The following is a 24,252-nucleotide window of genomic DNA, read 5'->3' as shown; positions in this document are numbered from 1 at the left end:
CACGGTGAGCCAGGCTTCAGTTCTGAATACCCCCCAGTTACGTCACTCAACCCCAAGCCGGCGTGGTTCAACCCTGCGCGGTACCAAAAAATAAATTGTTGTTTTTCCTCAATAAAAAAAAAAGATTATTTGCAACAATTATGTTTGGTTTATTGTGTCTTTCACCGCTCTCAATACACACCAATAAAGTTCGTCACACACTTATTCTTTTGGCCTACACATATCTCCAGTAGTATAAAATACCAGACAACATCTATATGTGTTTCTTTAGTATACAGATATGAGTTGGCCAAAAAAATAGCAGTTATTTCCATACTCTTATTTTTAATTTTTAACTAGTGTAGTGTCACTGTCCAAAGAGAAAATGGTGGCAATCAAGTTCAGAACTCAACTGAACCGGTCAGATGTCAAAATAGACACCTGACCTGTTTAGTTGATTATTGACTTGTATATTCACCATATTCTATATAGCACATTATGTGACAATTTTTGTCAAACTGATGGGACAATGGTTGGCACACGCTAACTATCTATCCTCACCTGGGCAGGTGTAAGAAATTTTGAATTCATGATCATGTATATGTTCATCATGAATTCATTATTTCTTACACTTGACGGGTATAGAGAGCGTGCCAGTCTTGACGCAATGACGTCAAGAAGATTACCAATAAATAAATTTAAATCTGGTTACATTATTATAAGTATGCGTGTTTATATCATTCTTTGTAAACCAAAATAGGGAGTGCAACAGAGGTCAATTATGATTAAAAAAATCTAATTATTACCTCATCAACTATCACCCACTCCTGGTTTTGGATTACAAATTATGATATACATATCTACTGCCCATCTTTGTTCAAACTTTTTTTAGAGAGGAAAAAGACAGGAGACCTGGTGAACACAAAAAAGTTTATTAATTAGAAAAATTTGTATCAGTATTTAATAATTGGTAAACATTAACATACAACAGGACATTTAAACAACATTGTCCTGCCATGAAACCCGTCCAATATCGGACACAAAATAGGCCACAAATTGGTCCCGCATATGACCAACGGCTGCAGTTGACCGCATCGGGTGATGCTGAAAATCTGGCAATGGGTGTGAAACTGGTTCATCAAGTTCAATGTGGGGTCGCTCCTTAGCCATTATATAATTGTGTAGAACCACATAGGCTTTGACCACCTTGTCCACAGTTTCCACTTTTAGATTGATGGCTGTTGCAAGAATGCGCCATTTAGCAACCAGAATGCCAAAGCTGCACTCTACGGTTCTTCTGGCCCTGGTCAGTCTGTAGTTGTATATTCTGCGTGTGTGGTCCAAGTCCCTACTAGAATAGGGCTTCAGGAGATTTTCACACATCTGGAAGGCCTCATCCCCAACCATAACAAATGGCAGCGGTGGGCCTTGAGTGTTGGGGAGAGGCTGTGGAGGGGGAAAATTAAAATTGTTGCCATATACCCGACGGCCCATATCCGAGCTCTTGAATGTCTGGGAATCATTGCCACGGCCAAAAGCTCCAATGTCCACGGCGATGAAGCGACACTCCGCATCCGCTATTGCCATGAGCACTACCGAAAAATATTTTTTATAATTAAAAAACTCAGATCCGGTTCTGGCAGGTTTAACAATGCGGATGTGCTTCCCGTCCACCGCCCCTAAACAGTTTGGAAAATCACACACGTTCAAAAATGTTTTTGATATTTCCCGCCACATGTCCACGGTGGGTACGGGTATAAACTCCTCACGGAGTACATTCCATAACGCACGACAGGTGTTGAGATTCCAAGGCGGTATTGGAAGTGCAGGGAAGATAAACTCTCTCCTGTGGCCAGAAATCTAGAAGAAAAGGAAACAAAAAAAAAAATTAAAATCTGCTCTTAATGGTGTTTTCAAATAAGAAAAAGGTAAAAAATAACAACCCAAAATACATGTCATAACCAAAAATTTGGACTGTCATTGGTTTAGTTTTGGAACGTACCGTAATGTCACTAACAGACGTTCCTCGGGTGGAATTGCTCTACGGAGCCGTGTGTCCTGTCGCCGTATGGAACCTTCTACACGAGACAGTAAATCCCGGAAAGAATCCTGAGACATTCTGGTGTAATCCTGGAATTTCTCCGGGTTGGCACATATCCGCATAGAGCGTGTGATATGCTCCACGGGTCTCACGCACTTCAATGATGGGGTGCCTCCAAAAATGCCGACGCTGTCTCCTTCTCCATCTTTGGCGGCTTCGGTCTTGCTCCCAAGCAAAAACACAGGCAAGGAAAATCTTGAAGCTGAACTCAAGTTTGAAATAAAAGTTCGCCATTGAAAGATCCATCATGACACCGGAAACAGTAGCAAGCTCTGAAAATTTCTGTTCCCCTAGGGTCTATATATTGTTTGCCAATCATGTACGCCCTCTCTATTCCCATTGCTTGTGTCTGGTAACCTTTTTTTTTTTTTAAATCCCCCAAAAAACGCAAACGCATGCAAAAACGCATGTAAACGCGTGTAAACGCTGCGTTTTTTTGACGCACGCGTTAAACGCGTGCGTCAAAAAAAACGCAGCGTTTACACGCGTTTACATGCGTTTTTGTACCATGCGTTTTTTTTTAAAAACGCATGCGTTCAAAAACGCAAGTGTGAAACCAGCCTAAGTCACATGCTGTTCATTTCCTTGTGATCCTCCTTGCTGCCAGATGATGGATCATCTTTTCTTCCAGGACCATATTGGACAAGCGCTGTGTCAGCTGTTGTTGGCACCATCACCTGTTCCAGGACGACCACATCTTGATAAACGTGTGACAGGATAAGTTACCTCCCGAAGAACTGGTAATTCCTTTTCCACTGTTTCTTAACCCCTGCATCTTATCCAAACTGTTGAACTGCCTACCCAACCCCCCTGAGTTAACCTTTAATCTCCCTGCATGAAGTATTCCCGTGTTAAGTAAAATTGTTAACCCTTGCTCTGTCTCCTGTCCGTCACTGCATCCCGCAGCATGCTCACAGTTCCACAAGGTCAACTATCACTGCAGCCATCCATCAGTCTGGCCTTTATGGCAGAGACCCGACGGAAGCCTCACCTCAGTGCAAGACATATGAAAGCCCGTATAGAGTTTGCTGAAAAACACATGAAGGACTTCCAGACTATGAGAAAAAAGATTCTCTGGTCTGATGAGATGAAGATATAACTTTTTGGTGATAATTCTAAGTGGTATATGTGGAGAAAACCAGCGACTGCTCATCACCTGCCCAATACAATCCCAACAGTGAAACATGGCGGTGGCAGCATCATGCTATGGGGGTGTTTTTCAGCTGTAGGGACAGGATGACTGGTTGTCATTGAAGGAAACATGAATGCAGCCAAGTACAGAGATATTCTGGATGAAAACCTCTTCCAGAGTGCTCTAGACCTCAGACTTGGCCGAAGGTTCACCTTCAAACAAGACAATGACCCTAAGCACACAGCTAAAATAACAAAGGAGTGGCTTCAGTACAACTCTGTGACCATTCTTGACTGGCCCAGCCAGAGCCCTGACCTATATAAAAAAAACCTGGCACTCAACTTTGTGATATATGCAAGCAGTTTTTATTCCAAATGCAGTAACAGCAAAACGTTTTGGTCATAAACAATGACCTTCATCAGTTACGTATTGTGTACGATTTTTTTTTTCTTAAAATCAGACGTCAACAAACGCTGTGACACCCGCTACACTAATGTGCTACCTCGCTAATTATGAAACTACTCTGTACAATTTTTTCTTCTCTAAAACAAGATTGGACGTCACCAAGCACTGTGACATCGGCTACATTAACACGTTACTCCTCTACCTATGAAACTACACTGTACTATTTACTATTATGTTTTTATTTTCTAAAAAAAACAATCAAAAGTCGCTTACACTGCGAAGTCTGCTACGCTCAGTAACTAATAAAAGTCCCGAGAGGTGTGGCTTGGGCACCATCAAGAGAGGAAGATTCTTCCAGGAGCTCCTGATCTCCAGCCTGGAAATCAACATCCATCTGCCACACTGCTGCTGTAAATCATCTTGTCTTACCATCTAAGCCTCCATGATAGTGTGCTGCATCTGGTGGACCACAAGAAAATAGCTTTTGCAGAGTGTGAAGGGATCTCTGGAGCCTGAGCCTCAAGGCCTGGTGAGTGTAACAGGCCGGTGCTTCTCCTGTGGAGGAGGGCCTGTAATTTGCTCTCTGCACCTCTCGCTTCCCAAACATCTAACAGCAGAAACACCAGCACTTTTATCATCTTCCAGAGGTTTCCTTAAGGTACCGTCACAAATAACGATATCGTTAACGATATCGTTGCTTTTTGTGACGTAGCAACGATATCGTTAAGGAAATTGTTATGTGTGACAGCGACCAACGATCAGGCCCCTGCTGGGAGATCGTTGGTCGCTGAGGAAAGTCCTGAACTTTATTTCGTCGCTGGATCTCCCGCTGACATCGCTGGATCGGCGTGTGTGACGCCGATCCAGCGATGTCTTCACTGGTAACCAGGGTAAATATCGGGTTACTAAGCGCAGGGCTGCGCTTAGTAACCCGATGTTTATCCTGGTTACCAGCGTAAACGTAAAAAAAACCAAACACTACATACCGTATTTTTGGGACTAAAAGACGCACTTTTTCCCCCCCAAAAAAGGGGGGAAAATGGGGGGTGCGTCTAATAGTCGCAATGCAGGCTTACCTAGGTGGCAGAGGTGCGGTGGCAGAGGTCCGGTGGCAGAGGTGCGGTTGCGGGGGTGTGGCGGCAGAGGAGGCGCAGTAAGCGGGGTCCCTTTCCCCGGTATGGTGATGCAGCAGGCCCGGTATGCAGCAGAGCCGGGTGAATCCTCTTGTTATCGGTGGTGGCGGCCATTTTCCGGAGGCCGCGCGTGCGCAGATGGAGCGCTCTGCTTCCCGGGGCTTCAGGAAAATGGCCACCGCGATCTCCATCTGCGCACGCGCGGCCTCCCGCGGCCATTTTCCTGAAGCCCCGGGAGCAGAGCGCTTCATCTGCACACGCGCGGCCTCAGGAAGATGACCGCGCCCACCGATAACAAGAGGATTCACCCGGCTCTGCTGCATACCGGGCCTGCTGCATCACCATACCGGGGAAAGGGACCCCGCTTCCTGCGCCTCCTCTGCCGCCACACCCCCGCCACCGCACCTCTGCCACCGGACCTCTGCCACCGCACCTCTGCCACCTAGGTAAGCCTGCATGGTACGCCAGGGACCCCTCTCACGTCATACCTCTCACTGCACCTCCTGATCCAAGCACCTCCTGATCCCAGCACCTCCTGATCCCAGCACCTCCTGATCCCAGCACCTCCTGATCCCAGCACCTTCTCATCCCAGCACCTTCTCATCCCAGCACCTTCTCATCCCAGCACCTCCTGATCCCAGCACCTCCTGATCCCAGCACCTCCTGATCCCAGCACCTTCTCATCCCAGCACCTTCTCATCCCAGCACCTCATCCCAGCATCACCCCACCTTGCCTCCTGTGACCCTGCTCTGCCACCGCCATAAGATACTGTAAATTCGGACAATAAGACGGACCCCCATGTTATAAAAAATCTTTTTTTCTGCAATTTTCACCCCAAATTTGGGGTGCGTCTTATGGTCCGGTGCGTCTTATAGTCCGAAAAATACGGTACTTACATTCTGGTGTCTGTCCCCTGGCGCTGTGCTTCTCTGCACTGTGAGCGCCGGCCAGCCAGAAAGCACAGCGGTGACTTCACCGCTCTGCTTTCCGGCTGACCGACGCTGACAGTGCAGAGGAAAGCACAGCGCCGGAGAACAGACACGGAAGGTAAGTATGTAGTGTTTGTATTTTTTACGTTTACGCTGGTAACCAGGGTAAACATCGGGTTACTAAACCCGATGTTTACCCTGGTTACAAGGGGACTTTGGGATCGTTGGTCGCTGGAGAGCTGTCTGTGTGACAGCTCTCCAGCGACCACACAGCGACGCTGCAGTGATCGACATCGCTAAGTGTGACGGTTCCCTTAATCCTTCTCTGCCCACAGTCAGAAATATTAGGAGATTCCCCCTGAGCAGAGCGGTGATTACAGCTTGCACACTCTTGCAATAGCCCTGTTCTCATAGTGGGGGGCCAGGACAGATCCTCCTCTGCTGAGCAAACACGACTCCAGTGTGAGAGATAAGGGAGGCTGACAATATCCCTTCTAGTCAACAGAAGCTGATCGTCTACCACTGTCACTCTCCTCCATAAGAGAAGATAAACTACTTCTTTGGAATCCCATCCCTTTTCCAGCAGCAGCACCCAGTAGAACAATAAGACATATATCAGAGACAGTGTGCTTCCTGTATGTTTTTTCTCTGCTTTTACAACATCATCACTGAGTTGGGCTTGTCCCACACCTAACCTTGTCATGCTGGACCTAAAATGAGGTGACGAGCTTTGGCATCACCAGACATAACGCGGCTCATACCGGCTTTCACTGACTCTCCTGACCGCTGAGGCGCTTACCGCTAGCACCGCAGCACGACTGGGCACATGATGACCCGAGGCAGATCTCATAAGAAGGCCTCTCCTCCTCGCCTGCCAGACCTCTTTCCGCGGTCTCAAACCGCACATGCCGCAGGGAAAATGGTGGCGGCTTCTCCCTCCAGATCATCACACTCCTCCCGCGGCTCCCAGGATTCAGAAAGAGGTGAGACCACAGCGGGAGCACAATATAGCAGCTCTGCACCTATGACCAGGGGGGATATGAAAGAATTTCTCACATCTATACGCGCCTCATTAAAAGAGGATATGCAGGACATGTTGAAGGAGATAAGAGGAGACATTAACTCCTTAGGGGCCCGTACAGATCATTTGGAAAACAAAATGTCCGAATATGTCTCTGTAATTAACGCTCTGGTGGATGAAAACCAAGCTATAAAAGGCAAGTTATCAGGGGCAGTTGATAAATTGCATGATCCAGGAGGAACAATATGAGAGGAATCCCTGAGAATGTTGCAGATAAAGATTTAGCTGCTTTCCTCCAGAATGTAATGCAGGCTGTCCTGCCCTCACTTTCCTCAAGAGATCTACTGGCGGACAGGGTACATAGAACACCCAAGCCCAAGCATCTAGACCCATCTCTTCCTAGAGACATCCTTGCACGGATTCATTTGTACACTACTAAAGAGACATTCCTGCGGCAGATAAGGAGCCCCCCTGACCTACCCCCTGAATTCCGGGATCTCCAGGTCTTCCCGGATGTGTCAGCTGCTACCCTGGCCAAAAGGAGAGAATACGCCTGTAACGGGGTCTACCAAGCTGGGGTACCTCTTTCAGTACCACCCCTTGTTTCAGAAGGTCCACTCTGGCTTTTGCTAGATTCTGAATGAATGACGCTGGCAGGAATCTCTTGATTACATGAGAGCATATAAAAGCTGCCTGCTTCTCCACGTATTTCCAGTCTAAGAACACCCTTTATTTACAGCACACAGAATATATAACAGATACACAGGGCCGGCCAATAGGAAAACAGCAGGCCAGACATACATTACAATAGCCGCAGGGGGCCGGAGCCTGCCGCTATTTACTGTGGGAATTACAAAGGTGGGGGGAGGTCAGAAAGAGAATATCTTGTCCAGGGGCGCAGCCTGTGGACTGATGCATTTCACATGGAACCTATTATACATTATATATACTGCATAACATTCTTGGTGCTGGGGGGTTCTGTAACACGGCTCCCCTTTGCAATCGGCATACACAGTCTGATCCTTAACGGATCGGTTTGGGGATGACCGAAGTTTATGGGGTTGGTACGAGTTCCGTTTGTCGACTTAGTCCATCAGCATTACCGTTTTGTTTGCCGGGTCTGTAGTGGATGGTGAAGTTTAGAGGTTATAGGGCTAAACTCCACCGCAGTAATCTGGCGTTGTCTCCGGAGACCCGATTAAGCCAGACTAGGGGATTATGGTCCGTTAGGATGGAAAACTGTCATCCATACAAATATGGTTGTAATTTTTTGAGTGCACTCCTTCTCAATGGCTGCATAGCTCACTTCACGGGGCAGTAGTTTCCGACTCAGGTAAGTGTTATGATCTGGTGGCCTAGGAGCAGCATGACATGTACTCTGGAGAAGGTGGTACCTGTACTTAACGCAGACCCTGAACTTAACAACACAACTAGATGTAGCCGTGGGATGTACCTAACGCTCCCTAGACACCTCGACACAGCCTGAGGACTAAATACCGGTAAAGATAGAAACGGAAAACTATCTTGCCTCAGAGAAAATCCCCAAAGGAAAGACAGCCCCCCACAAATATTGACTGTGAGAGGAGAGGGAAATGACATGCGCAGACTGAAATCAGAATTTAGCAGAGGAGGCCATTCTAGCTAAATAGAAAGTATAGTACAGAGAACTATGCGTTCAGTATTAAAACACTAGAAAATATCCACCACAGAAAATACAAAACTCCACATCTGACTAAAGACATGGAGGGTATATCTGCATCTCCAGAGATACCGCTTGGCTGCAAAAAACCCTTTCACAGACAAGCTGGACAAGACAATACATGAAAATGCACAGAACTATAAGGCCCACAGCATGTGGACAGCAGAAACAAAGCCAGGACTTATCTTTGAAGAAAAGCACAGCAAACAGGAGAGACCAGAAAGGGATGTGAATCCTCCAAAAACAATGGACAACTGGCACTGACTAAAGGATCAAGCAGGACTAAATAGCTGAGTTCAAATTGCAAAAAGTGAACACACCTGATAGATGCTGCGATCCATAGACAGCAGCACTACCACTCATAACCACCGGAGGGAGCCCAAGAGCAGAGTTCACAACAGTACCCCCCCCCTTGAGGAGGGGTCACCGAACCCTCACCAGAGCCCCCAGGCCGATCAGGACGAGCCAAATGAAAGGCACGAACCAAATCGTCAGCATGAACATCGGAGGCAACAACCCAAGAATTATCCTCCTGGCCATAACCCTTCCATTTGACCAGATACTGAAGCTTCCGCCTCGAAAAACGAGAATCCAAAATCTTCTCAACCACATACTCCAACTCCCCATCAATCAACACCGGAGCTGGAGGATCAACAGAGGGAACAATGGGCACCACATACTTCCGCAACAAAGATCTATGGAAAACATTATGGATGGAAAAAGAGGCTGGAAGGGCCAAACGAAAAGACACTGGATTGATAATCTCAGAAATCTTATAAGGACCAATAAATCGAGGCTTGAACTTAGGGGAAGAAACCTTCATAGGAACATGACGGGAAGACAAGCAGACCAAATCCCCAAACCAAAGCCGGGAACCAACACACCGACGACGGTTAGCAAAACGCTGAGCCTTCTCCTGAGACAACACCAAATTGTCCACCACATGAGCCCAAATCTGCTGCAGCCTGTCAACCACAGAATCCACACCAGGACAATCAGAAGGCTCAACCTGCCCTGAAGAAAAACGAGGATGAAAACCAAAATTACAAAACAAAGGCGAAACCAAGGTAGCAGAACTAGCCCGATTATTAAGGGCAAACTCGGTCAATGGCAAGAAAGCCACCCAATCATCCTGATCAGCAGACACAAAGCATCTCAAATAGGTTTCCAAAGTCTGATTAGTTCGCTTGGTTTGGCCATTTGTCTGAGGATGAAATGCGGAAGAAAAAGACAAATCAATGCCCAGCCTAGCACAAAAGGCCCGCCATAACCTAGAAACAAACTGGGAACCTCTGTCAGACACAATATTCTCCGGAATGCCATGCAAACGAACCACATGCTGAAAAAACAACGGAACCAAATCAGAAGAGGAAGGCAATTTAGGCAAAGGTACCAAATGAACCATCTTAGAAAACTGGTCACAAACCACCCAGATAACAGACATCCTCTGGGAAACCGGAAGCTCAGAAATAAAATCCATAGAAATATGCGTCCAAGGTCTCTCAGGGACCGGCAAAGGCAGAAGCAACCCACTAGCGCGGGAACAGCAAGGCTTAGCCGGCACACAAATCCCACAGGACTGCACAAAAGAACGTACATCCCGCGACAAAGAAGGCCACCAAAAGGACCTACCAACCAAATCTCTGGTACCAAAAATCCCAGGATGGGCAGCCAACACAGAACAATGAACCTCAGAAATCACTTTACTAGTCCATCTATCAGGAACAAACAGTTTCCCCACTGGACAGGGATCAGGTTTATTAGCCTGAAATTCCTGAAGAATCCGTCGTAAATCAGGGGAGATGGCAGAAAGAATAACCCCTTCCTTCAAAATGCCGACCGGCTCAAGAACCCCAGGGGAATCAGGAAAAAATCTCCAAGAGAGGGCATCCGCCTTAACATTCTTAGTACCAGGAATGTATGAGACCACAAAATCAAAACGGGAGAAAAACAGGGACCATCGAGCCTGTCTAGGATTCAGCCGTTTGGCAGACTCGAGCTAAATCAGATTCTTATGATTGGTCAGGACCACAATACGGTGCTTGGCCCCCTCAAGCCAATGTCGCCACTCCTCAAATGCCCACTTCATAGCCAACAACTCCCGATTGCCGACATCATAATTGCGTTCCCCAGGCGAAAACTTCCGAGAAAAGAAGGCACACGGTTTCATCAAGGAACCATCTGTTACGTCTCGAGTTCCCGCTTCTGCACAGGGGGAATCTCGAGCCGTCTCCGCTGCGGTCTCCCATTCTTGTCCAGCCACAGTGGAGTCTGCTCAGCAAGGACGACGGTCCCAGCGTCTTGCTCGGTCTCACTCTGTACAGAGAGTTACTGCTGCTTCTTCAGCCCCTGCCATTAAAGCCAGTGCTGGTCAGCGGCGAGTGGACTTCTCTGGGACTAAGTCCTTGTCTGCGCACACTGAGCATGCCCAGGGCAGGATCTCCCGTTGGAGATCGAAGGTCATGTGCTCAGGCTCTGCAGCACGTTCCATTGGTCCTCTTGGCAGGTCTTGGAAGGGCAAAGTTTCTGTGGCCACTTCCTGTGCTGCAGCTATATAAACTGCGCATGACCGCACGGCCATGCGCTAGTATATTATTATGTGGTGTGTGTGTAGATGGATGTATGTTGAAGGATGAAAGCTCCTAAGTATCCCTCCCTAGAGTTGTTGTCTGCTCGCGGATGATGGTAGCTCTCTAGCGCCCGACTAACCATCTGCACGATACACACTTCACAGCGTCCTTTTGCTGTGTCCGCCAGTACGGCGCCATGCGCTTGCCTTGCGCTTTCCATTTCCTAGTCTGGGTGGTTAGTGGCGTCCGTCAGTGCGGCATAGCACGCACTCTTGTGCTCATATTATATTATAAGGTTCTTTATACACCTAGTTTCGGTGTTGTGCCAGCAAGGGTCTAATCGGACTTCTATCCCAGCTGGGATTTAGTTCGCTGACTACTTGCTCGCGCTCTAAGTGTGGTACCGCGGTCCTGTGACGCTAACAGGATCGCTTTCTTCACACTGGGTGAGGTTTAACCCACGTGTGTATACTTTTGAGTACCGCCATATAGTCAGCCATTTACTAGCAGCAGGTTTTACCTGCACAGTGGACCCCGGACTGCGAACGCATCCACATAATCTTTCTTGGTGCGTTCCGCCAGTCCTAACACCATCAGAATTCCTCTGAGACAAAACGGCCCCTGCCCCAATCTCAGACGCGTCAACCTCAACCTGAAATGGAAGAGAAACATCCGGCTGACGCAACACAGGGGCAGAAGTAAATCGGCGTTTAAGCTCCTGAAAGGCAGAAACAGCCGCGGAGGACCAATTCGTCATATCAGCGCCTTTCTTCGTCAAATCGGTCAGAGGCTTAACCACACTGGAGAAGTTGGCAATGAAACGACGAGAAAAATTAGCAAAGCCTAAGAATTTCTGAAGGCTCTTCACAGATGTGGGTTGAATCCAATCATGAATGGCCTGAACCTTAACCGGGTCCATTTCTACAGATGAGGGAGAAAAAATGAAGCCCAAAAAAGAAACCTTCTGCACTCCAAAGAGGCACTTCGACCCCTTCACAAATAAAGCATTATCACGGAGGATCTGAAATACCATCCTGACCTGCTTCACATGAGACTCCCAATCATCTGAAAAAATCAAAATATCATCCAAATATACAACCATGAATTTATCAAGATAACTCCGAAAGATATCATGCATGTAGGACTGGAACACAGATGGGGCATTAGAGAGTCCGAATGGCATCACAAGGTATTCAAAATGGCCTTCGGGCGTATTAAATGTAGTTTTCCATTCGTCACCCTGCTTAATACGAATAAGATTTTATGCACCTCGAAGGTCAATCTTAGTAAACCAGCTAGCCTATTATACCAATAGGAACCCTTTATGTACTAAAGATAACAAAGATAAAATATAGCTTTTAATTAATATACCAATTAAAACCATGCTACAAGTACAACTGCCTACCTATCAGTGGAGGTTGGCACCCTAAACACAGATACGAGATTGGCGCCCCCACTCACCGTCGGCTGTCCCTATGTCTCCTAGTATGGATCCTAATATAGGTGTCACATAAAGACCAGCACTTGCTGTAGGCAGTACTAAGAGGTATTGTTTGGCAGGGTTATCCCAGAGTGCACAGTTGTGTGTTTTATGCGTTTATCTGGTTGTATTTGTGGCATGGTTTTAATAGGTATATTAATTAAAAGCTATATTTTATCTGTGTTATCTTTAGTACATAAAGGGTTCCTATTGGTATAATATAGATTGTCGTTGACCTTTAAGTAGCTGCTAAGACAGCTCCAAGTGGTGTTGATTTTAAACCAGCTAGCCCCCTTAATCCTAGCAAACAAATCAGTAAGCAAAGGCAAAGGGTATTAAAATTTGACCGTGCTCTTATTCAGGAGGCGATAATCAATACAGGGTCTCAAGGAGCCATCCTTCTTGGCAACAAAAAAAAAAACCTGCTCCCAATGGTGAAGAAGATGGCCGAATATGCCCCTTCTCCAAAGACTCCTTAATATAGCTCCGCATAGTGGCATGTTCTGGCACAGACAGGTTGAAAAGTCGGCCCTTAGGGAACTTACAACCTGAAATCAAGTCAATAGCACAATCACAGTCCCTATGCGGTGGAAGGGAACTGGATTTGGGCTCATTGAATAGGGGGAAGAGGAAATTGACATCAAAGGAACGTGACCATGAACCCCCTGAGAACCCCAACTAGTCACAGACATAGATCTCCAATCCAACACCGGATTATGTACCTGTAACCATGGAAAACCCAGCACAATATCATCATGCAAATTATTCAACACCAGAAAACGACAATCTTCCTGATGGGCTGGCGCCATGCGCATGGTCAGCTGTGTCCAAAACTGAGGTTTATTTATAGCCAACGGTGTAGCATCAATGCCCCTTAAAGGAATAGGGTTCTTCAAAGGTTGCAAGGGGAAACCACAACGTCTGGCAAATTCTAAGTCCATTAAGTTCAGAGCGGCGCCTGAATCCACAAATACCATGACAGAAAATGATGATAATGAGCAGATCAAGGTCACAGATAACAGAAATTTAGGTTGTACAGTACTGATGGTAACAGAACTAGCGATTCTCTTAGTACGCTTAGGGCAATCAGAAATAACATGAGCAGAATCGCCGCAGTAAAAACACAACCCATTCTGACGCCTGAATCCTTAACGTTCAGCTCTAGAGAAAATCCTATCACACTGCATAGGCTCAGGACTCCGCTCAGAGGACAACGCCACAGTGTGCAAAACTCTGCGCTCGCGCAAGCGCCGATCAATCTGAATGGCCAGAGACATAGAATCACTCAGACCAGCAGGCGTGGGGAATCCCACCATAACATCTTTAACGGATTCAGAAAGACCCTTTCTGAAATTTGCCGCCACGGCATCCTCATTCCATTTAGTCAGTACAGACCATTTTCTAAATTTCTGGCAATACGATTCTGTCGCTTCTTGACCCTGACACAGGGCCAACAAGATCTTCTCAGCTTGATCCACAGAATTAGTCTCATCATACAATAACCCCAATGCTTGAAAGAAAGAGTCAACATTAAGCAAAGCAGGATTGCCAGTTTCCAGGGAAAATGCTCAATCCTGTGGGTCACCACGCAGCAGGGATATGATGATCTTAACCTGTTGAATGGGATCACCAGAGGACCGGGGTCTCAATGCAAAAAACAGTTATTTTTGAAACTCAAAAATTTGGATCTGTCACCAAAGAATAAATCAGGAGTGGGAATCTTAGGTTCTAAGGCAGGAGTCTGAACAATATAATCTGAAATACCCTGTACCCTAGCAGCAAGCTGATCCACACGAGAAACTAACTCCTGAACATTTATGTTATTACTAGGTTCCGCAGCCACCCAGAGATTAAGAGGGAGGAAAAGAAAAAACAGGCTAAGGAAAAAAAAATGGCTCAAAACCTGTCCTCCCTTCTTCTAAGATGCAATTAACTCATTGTTGGCCAGTTGTACTGTTATGATCTGGTGGCCTAGGAGCAGCATGACACGTACTCTGGAGAAGTAAAGAAAACACTCCTACCCCGCGACTATAGACCTACCAGAGATTACCACCACACCAAGATCTTAATCATTAAAATAAATTTTATTATACAGTTCAAGAATAGCAACACTACAATAACATATAAAAGTAAAAACAATTACCAGTACGCACCACAGGACAATAATATAATACCAATATAATATACAATATAATAGCAGCAATACCCAGAGCAATATAGATCCCTACCAATGTACTATGCAGTATCCAAATTTACTATATAGCAAGAAGAGCAATTTATACAGAAAATATTAATATGAACCAATAAAAAAAGGGAAACTACATGTAAAAATTAAAGTGTTTGGTAAAAAAATATATATATACGAAAATCCGTGAAAAAAACATAAAAATATATACATAAATATATAATATCTATATATAAGGAAATTGTGCCTATAAAACGGTCAATATATATTCTGCCACACACTAGTGTAATAAAAAGGATATAAAAACAATAATCAATATGTTATGGTGCTATAAATCAAAGAAGAATATATTACATGCAAAATTATGTAAACCCAACTAATGACTATAACCAACTATCGCTTCCTTACTAAATGAGTAAAGATCACCTAAAAGGTGACTCAGCTGTAGGTGATACACTGAATCACTAAACCGCTTGTGAGTTGTGACAATAGAGTGCCCACTAAAAGTGCTATGTGCTGTGCATATAAGAAAACTATATATGTGCCGCAGAAGTATTGCTAGATCTAGTGCTAAAAAAGCTACGAGGGTTGCACGGGACACAATAGAGCACCGTGATAACTGGCGCACATAAAAAGTGCTATGTGCTAAGTGTATAAAGAATCTATGTGTGCCACAAAAGGTTCTGCTATATATAGTGCTCAGCTGCAAGGGATACACATGATACTCTAGATCGCTGTGCTACCCGGATTACAATGAGGTACTTATATACTTATAACAAATGCCAAGGGGGGATCTGAAAATATATTGCCAATGTATACCTTAGGGTCGGTGAGTCCTGTGGAAAACGCACCCCGACGCGCGTTTCGGATGATTTCCTTCGTCAGGGGGTGTTCAGTCTTAAGTCTGAAGGGGGTTATATATCAGCGTTCAATCTATTCCTGGCGCCACTAGTGCCGGCGGCGCATGCGCGGTCAGGAGGATCCAGTGAGCCGACGTCACGCCCCACGTGACCGGACGCACGGGCCAGAGTACCCGGCGTTACCAAGGACACGGGGACGCCACAATCAGTGCACGGAACACAGACCTCACATGCGCTCCACCAGGGGCGCAGTATAGTAGGTAACGCTTTACCTTAGGTGTCCAAAGACATCTGGGTAAGTAAGTGTTCACACCACTGAGCCATAAAGGGAAGGATTTATATATGTGCACTCATGGAAACTATTGCTGCAATAGAATAATTGCAGAGTATTTATAAAGTTTAAGTAGCAAATCTAATTGGATATACTTGATTACATAAACAAGGCATATAGGTACAATATGTGTCAAAATAAACGCCATATAGGGGGTAAAACCCACTACCATTATGATATTTTGAAAATATTATTTGTTGTTAACATGTGATCATATAGGAATTAACCAATATTAAAGTGTCCAATATGCCACGTATCCCTTACTTCTACCCAACTGAAAATTATCCAATATCAATATTATTTGTGAAAATGTGTGAGCATAATAGCATATGTGTGGCAGAAATATATAAGTATATATACCTCGGATAACCTCCTATATAACATAATCATCGGGCACAAAGACATGTGAATGGCATATATACATGATGTCAAGAAACAATTTATTCTTTTTGCTATCATAAAATATAAATATATACAAAACAAAATAACATAAGTGTATATATCAAGGATATATCTCAATACCCTATATGACATCATATATGACCAATCAAGATGTATATAACAATACCTATATATATTGCTCATAAAATACAAAATGTCACAAAAAACTACTTTATACATAATCTGTCTGATGTTTTTGGATAAATATATGACTCTTTATTGTATCCAAATCTTCCCACTAAAGATGAATGACTTTCCACGGATCCACACCGTAGAAGAGGCGACCAGACGTCCTACAACACTCCATACAGGACACAAGGTAAGCAACAATCTAAAAAAGTATAAAATGAATAAAAGTTAGATATTAAAACACAGACTACAACAAGATAAAAAAGACCTTCTTGATAAAAATTCTTGGTGTTTGTTTTAAAACCTACATTAAAGGAAAGGGGCAAAACTCAAATTTTCATTTAAGCCGATTGGTGCTACTGTATTCAGAACCCAAATCCATCTTGTTTCTTTTTTCAATAATGGTATTGTGATAGGTCCACCACGTTCCCCATTTTCAATCATATCTATGCCAATCACTTTGAACAACGAGGAGTCACAATTGTGATGGACCTTAAAATGCTTCGGAATGGTTTTCAAAAGTGTGAGATCACCCACATCTTTTGCCGCTTCAATACCCAAAACGTGTTCACGGACCCGTATCTTGAGCTGCCTTGTGGTCATGCCCACGTATGTCAAGGAGCAGGGACATGTCGCATAGTAAATAACTGCCTTAGACGTGCAAGTTATACTATGTCTGATTTGAAAAATATTGGTTCCATCTGAACTACAAAATGTCTGCTCTCTTGATATATTAGGGCAGATGTGGGTGATCTCACACTTTTGAAAACCATTCCGAAGCATTTTAAGGTCCATCACAATTGTGACTCCTTCTGAATACAGTTCTGAATACAGTAGCACCAATCGGCTTAAATGAAAATTTGAGTTTTGCCCCTTTCCTTTAATGTAGGTTTTAAAACAAACACCAAGAATTTTTATCAAGAAGGTCTTTTTTATCTTGTTGTAGTCTGTGTTTTAATATCTAACTTTTATTCATTTTATACTTTTTTAGATTGTTGCTTACCTTGTGTCCTGTATGGAGTGTTGTAGGACGTCTGGTCGCCTCTTCTACGGTGTGGATCCGTGGAAAGTCATTCATCTTTAGTGGGAAGATTTGGATACAATAAAGAGTCATATATTTATCCAAAAACATCAGACAGATTATGTATAAAGTAGTTTTTTGTGACATTTTGTATTTTTATGAGCAATATATATAGGTATTGTTATATACATCTTGATTGGTCATATATGATATCATATAGGGTATTGAGATATATCCTTGATATATACACTTATGTTATTTTGTTTTGTATATATTTATATTTTATGATAGCAAAAAGAATAAATTGTTTCTTGACATTATGTATATATGCCATTCACATGTCTTTGTGCCCGATGATTATGTTATATAGGAGGTTATCCGAGGTATATATACTTATATATTTCTGCCACACATATGCTATTATGCTCACACATTTTCACAAATAATATTGATATTGGATAATTTTCAGTTGGGTAGAAGTAAGGGATACGTGGCATATTGGACACTTTAATATTGGTTAATTCCTATATGATCACATGTTAACAACAAATAATATTTTCAAAATATCATAATGGTAGTGGGTTTTACCCCCTATATGGCGTTTATTTTGACACATATTGTACCTATATGCCCTGTTTATGTAATCAAGTATACCCAATTAGATTTGCTACTTAAACTTTATAAATACTCTGCAATTATTCTATTGCAGCAATAGTTTCCATGAGTGCACATATATAAATCCTTCCCTTTATGGCTCAGTGGTGTGAACACTTACTTACCCAGATGTCTTTGGACACCTAAGGTAAAGCGTTACCTACTATACTGCGCCCCTGGTGGAGCGCATGTGAGGTCTGTGTTCCGTGCGCTAATTGTGGCGTCCCCGTGTCCTTGGTAACGCCGGGTACTCTGGCCCGTGCGTCCGGTCACGTGGGGCGTGACGTCGGCTCACTGGATCCTCCTGACCGCGCATGCGCCGCCGGCACTAGTGGCGCCAGGAATAGATTGAACGCTGATATATAACCCCCTTCAGACTTAAGACTGAACACCCCCTGACGAAGGAAATCATCCGAAACGCGCGTCGGGGTGCGTTTTCCACAGGACTCAGCGACCCTAAGGTATACATTGGCAATATATTTTCAGATCCCCCCTTGGCATTTGTTATAAGTATATAAGTACCTCATTGTAATCCGGGTAGCACAGCGATCTAGAGTATCATGTGTATCCCTTGCAGCTGAGCACTATATATAGCAGAACCTTTTGTGGCACACATAGATTCTTTATACACTTAGCACATAGCACTTTTTATGTGCGCCAGTTATCACGGTGCTCTATTGTGTCCCGTGCAACCCTCGTAGCTTTTTTAGCACTAGATCTAGCAATACTTCTGCGGCACATATATAGTTTTCTTATATGCACAGCACATAGCACTTTTAGTGGGCACTCTATTGTCACAAGCGGTTTAGTGATTCAGTGTATCACCTACAGCTGAGTCACCTTTTAGGTGATCTTTACTCATTTAGTAAGGAAGCGATAGTTGGTTATAGTCATTAGTTGGGTTTACATAATTTTGCATGTAATATATTCTTCTTTGATTTATAGCACCATAACATATTGATTATTGTTTTTATATCCTTTTTATTACACTAGTGTGTGGCAGAATATATATTGACCGTTTTATAGGCACAATTTCCTTATATATAGATATTATATATTTATGTATATATTTTTATGTTTTTTTCACGGATTTTCGTATATATATATTTTTTTACCAAACACTTTAATTTTTACATGTAGTTTCCCTTTTTTTATTGGTTCATATTAATATTTTCTGTATAAATTGCTCTTCTTGCTATATAGTAAATTTGGATACTGCATAGTACATTGGTAGGGATCTATATTGCTCTGGGTATTGCTGCTATTATATTGTATATTATATTGGTATTATATTATTGTCCTGTGGTGCGTACTGGTAATTGTTTTTACTTTTATATGTTGTTGTAGTGTTGCTATTCTTGAACTGTATAATAAAATTTATTTTAATGATTAAGATCTTGGTGTGGTGGTAATCTCTGGAAGGTCTATAGTCGCGGGGTAGGAGTGTTTTCTTTACTTCGTGTGGTGGTGGTAAACACACATCTTTTCACAAGAGTACCTGGAATCACTATTTTAAACAATTTGTCACATATATATATGGCATAGACATAGATTCTGTGATATTCCGTGGTAACTTCTGTGTTATAAAGTACTCTGGAGAAGGTGGTACCTGTACTTAACGCAGACCCTGAACTTAACAACACAACTAGATGTAGCCGTGGGATGTACCTAACGCTCCCTAGACACCTCGACACAGCCTGAGGACTAAATACCCCTAAAGATAGAAACGGAAAACTATCTTGCCTCAGAGAAAATCCCCAAAGGAAAGACAGCCCCCCACAAATATTGACTGTGAGAGGAGAGGGAAATGACATACGCAGACTGAAATCAGAATTTAGCAGAGGAGGCCATTCTAGCTAAATAGAAAGTATAGTACAGAGAACTATGCGTTCAGTATTAAAACACTAGAAAATATCCACCACAGAAAATACAAAACTCCACATCTGACTAAAGACATGGAGGGTATATCTGCATCTCCAGAGATACCGCTTGGCTGCAAAAAACCCTTTCACAGACAAGCTGGACAAGACAATACATGAAAATGCACAGAACTATAAGGCCCACAGCATGTGGACAGCAGAAACAAAGCCAGGACTTATCTTTGAAGAAAAGCACAGCAAACAGGAGAGACCAGAAAGGGATGTGAATCCTCCAAAAACAATGGACAACTGGCACTGACTAAAGGATCAAGCAGGACTAAATAGCTGAGTTCAAATTGCAAAAAGTGAACACACCTGATAGATGCTGCGATCCACAGACAGCAGCACTACCACTCATAACCACCGGAAGGAGCCCAAGAGCAGAATTCACAACAGGTAAGCTACCGGGTGCTCTTGGCCGTCCGGCCCGACTTGGCTTAGTACTGCCCCCAATCCAAACATAGAAGCGTCTGTGTGGACAAGGAAACGTTTAGTTGGATCGGGTGCAGCCAATACAGGGGTATTGGTGAGGGCGTCCTTTAGCTGGCGGAAGGCTTCCTCACACTCTGGGGTCCAGGTTACCTGGCGGGGTTTGTTCTTACGGGTCAGATCAGTGAGGGGCTTGGCTACGCTGCTGTAATTGGGAACGAATTTCCTGTAATACCCCGCTGTCCCTAGAAACGCCATGACCTGGGTTTTAGTGCATGGGGTGGGCCATTTGGCTATGGCCTCAATCTTGGCTGGTTCTGGTCTCTGTTTCCCACTTCCCACCCAATGCCCTAAATACAGAACCTCTGCTTTACCCACGTGACAATTGTTTGGGTTCAGGGTGATTCCGGCCTTGTGGATCCTGTCTAATACTTCCAGAAGCCGGTCAGCCAGCCTCTGGAAGGTCACCGGGGCAGTCTTCATCCCGAATGGCATAACTCGAAACTGGAATAAGCCAAACGGGGTGACAAATGCCGACTTGGGAATAGCATCAGGACTAAGGGGAATCTGCCAGTAGCCTTTGCATAGATCGATGGTGGTCAAATACTTTGCCCCTGCCAGCCGGTCTAACAAGTCATCCACACGCGGCATGGGATACGCATCCGTCACTGTTTTCTCATTGAGCTTACGATAGTCTACACAAAACCGTGTAGTCCCATCCTTCTTGGGCACTAACACTACGGGGGATGCCCAGGGACTATCTGACTCTTCAATGACCCCTAAACGCAACATCTCTTATATCTCTTGTCGCATCCCTTCTCGTACAGACTCAGTGACTCGGAAGGGGGGTTGTCGCAGGGGGGTCTGATCCTGGGTCTCAACCTTGTGTTGTGCCAGGTGAGTGTACCCGGGTTTCCCCGAAAACATCCTCTGTCGCTGCCTCAACAACTCCTCCGCCTGCTGTCTCTCCCGGGAAACTAAGTCTTCACCCCAGTGTACCTGGTCCCATGTTTTAGAGTCCTCTCCCCTAAGACATCAGGCAAGGGAAGTCCGGCTAAATCCTCTGCTTCAGGTGCACAGATGGCCACTACCTCTTCAGGGCGCTCCCGATACGGCTTCAGCATATTCACGTGGAACATGCGGATAACCCTGGGGTCGTCACAATCGGTGACATTATAGGTGGTGTCGGCTATTTTCCCCACTACCTGGTAGGGCCCCTGCCATGCAGCTTGGAACTTGTTCTGCCTAGTGTGCTCTAACACCAGGACCTTCTGCCCTATTTCCAAGGTGCGCTCTCTGGCCCTCCGATCGTACCATACGCGCTGGCACCGCTGGCCCACCTGCATGTTCCCACGTACTGCCTGGGTCAGCTCCTGTAGGCAGTCCCGGAATTCTAGCACATAGGGTACAATAGGTACCCCTTCTATGGTGCCCTCCCCTTCCCAGTGTTCTAGCACTAAGTCTAGGGGTCCCCTTACCCGTCTCCCGTATACCAGTTCGAATGGGGAGAACCCCGTGGATTCTTGGGGCACCTCTCGATAGGCAAACAGGAGGTGAGGCAAGAATTTCTCCCAGTCCCTGTAGGTCCTGGTAAAAGTCCCAATGAGTTGTTTTAACGTCCCGTTAAAGCGTTCACACAACCCATTGGTTTGCGGGTGGTACGGGGCGCTTCTAATGGACTTTACGCCACACAGCTTCCACAGTTGGTTGGTCACCTCTGCTGTAAACTGGATACCCTGGTCTGAGATAATCTCCCGGGGAAATCCAACCCGTGAGAAAACCTGGAGCAAGGCAGCCGCCACCGTCTCTGCCAGTATGTTAGGTAACGCAACCGCCTCTGGATACCGTGTGGCATAATCTACCACTGTCAATATATACCTTTTCCCTGACGGACTGGGTTTGGCTAACGGCCCTATCAGATCGACCGCTACTCGGCTAAATGGTTCCTCCACAATGGGGAGGGGGCGTAATTTGGCCTTGCATCGATCTCCCCTCTTGCCAATGCGCTGGGAACTGTCACAGGTCTGGCAGTATTGACGAACATCATAGGTTACCCAAGGCCAAAAGAAGTTTTGTGTCAGACGATGCCTGGTGCGACTGACGCCGAAGTGCCCGGCCAAGTGTATGTCATGAGAAATTCGCAGTAACTCCTGCCTATACTTCTTGGGAACTACCAGCTGTCGTTTTATAGTTGGGCTCGTCCCTGTGTGGTGCTGCTCTGTGATCCGGTAGAGGAGTCCCTGCTTCCATATAAACTGTTCCCCTTCCAGTACCCCTCTCCCCTCCTGTGCCTTCCCACGATATCCCTCCAATGAAGGATCCTCAAGTAACTCCCTCTTAAATTCATCTGGGGTGGCCCAAGAAATGTGTCTGGCTATGGGAATACGTGTAGGGCTGGGATGTCTTACCTGGGCCTCCTCTGAGTGTGATTCCGCCTCCGCAGCTCGAGCTTGTCTCCGGGTGGTCACAGGATATGTCTCAGCCAGAGGGGCAACTGAGAAGGCAGACAACATGGGCCCCAAGTCATTTCCCAGCAAAACGTCTGCAGGCAAATCCTCCATCAAGCCGACCTCAACAAGGCCATCCCCAACTCCCCAGTTCAGGTGAATCCTGGCAGTGGGCAGTCGATGTATGGCTCCCTTTGCTACACGGACTGCCACTGTCCAGTCCGTCTTCTCTTGGACCCGGACGAGGTGAGGCTTCACAAGGGTCAAAGTTGCTCCGGAATCTCTTAGTCCCTGTGTCTCTCATTAACCCACATGACCTGTCGATGCTGTTGTCGATTATCTGCCCGGGCTGCCTGCATGGGGTCTACTTCATGCAGCACTTCCTCCATGTCTTCCACCCCTTGGTTAGTTGTAGCCCCCAATGCCGGGTCAGCTTCGCCTTGGTAGCAGTGTACAGCGGCCTGGCGGAAGGTAGCTGTTACCGCCTTTGGCCACTGGGTATGCTGAGTCCGGTTGGGATATTGTCTTTGCAGGTGGCCCAGCTGATGGCAGGTGTGGCATCGCGCCCCAGGGGAACTGTGGTAGGCCGGGTTTCTAGCTGGTCCCCCTACAATTTACGGTGGTTTGGGGCCCTCCAGGTCCATGGGCGGACCCCTAGTGACCATCTTTGATCCGGACAACTGAGGCCTCCTGGCGTCATGATGTTCATCGGCCAGACGAGCGGCTTCCTCAAGAGTCATTGGCCGCCTGTCCCGAAGCCATCCTGTGTCTCGGGGTTTAGTCCATTAAAGAATTGTTCTAACAAGAAGAGCTGGAGGACGTCCTCCTTAGTGGTTGCTTGGCTCCCTTGTACCCACTGTAGCAGTGAAATCCGTAATTTACAGGCCCATTCAGCGTGGGTATCGGTTACTCGTTTTATAAGTCCGCGGAACTTTTGGCGGTATGACTCTGGTGTCAGAGCATACCGGGCCAAGATCACTTCTTTGATCTGCTCATAGTCCATACAGTCCTTATCGGGTACCGTGCGATAGGCGTCCGCTGCCCGGCCTGTCAGCTTGCTGGCCAGAATCTGAACCCGTTCCTCCGGCTTCACTTGATGAAGGGCACACTGCCGCTCAAAGTCCTGCAGAAAGTCATCAATGTCTTCCTCTGCCTCCCACAACTGTCGGAAGGCATTATACTGGATCTTTTTGTGGCTTACGGTTGAAGGTACCTGGGCGGAGGCCAGAGCTCCCCTTGCTCGCTGACTCTCCTCTCTCCGCTCTGCCATCTCCATCTTGGCCAGCTCCACTTTGGTCCGCTCTGCCTTCTCCATCTTGGTTAGCTCTATCCTGGTCCGCTCGGCCATCTCTTCCTTCAGATCAGTACACACATCAGCCATCACCT

The 24,252-nt window shown here is 45.5% G+C and overlaps 1 protein-coding gene across 1 annotated transcript in view; it reads left to right on the top strand.

Annotated features, from left to right (window-relative positions):
• LOC138663403 (oocyte zinc finger protein XlCOF7.1-like) overlaps positions 1 to 24,252 on the top strand; it is a 77,866-nt gene that overhangs the window by 21,722 nt on the left and 31,892 nt on the right. The window contains exon 2 of the mRNA XM_069749588.1: positions 2,712 to 2,820. The gene's annotated coding sequence lies outside the window, so the exon portion shown is untranslated. The remainder of the gene's footprint in view (positions 1 to 2,711; positions 2,821 to 24,252) is intronic.

This window comes from Ranitomeya imitator, chromosome 2, assembly GCF_032444005.1.
Source record: "Ranitomeya imitator isolate aRanImi1 chromosome 2, aRanImi1.pri, whole genome shotgun sequence".
Lineage (NCBI taxonomy): Eukaryota > Metazoa > Chordata > Amphibia > Anura > Dendrobatidae > Ranitomeya > Ranitomeya imitator.
The sequence above is the reverse complement of the archived record's forward strand: the minus strand, read 5'-3'. Positions and strand labels throughout refer to the sequence as shown.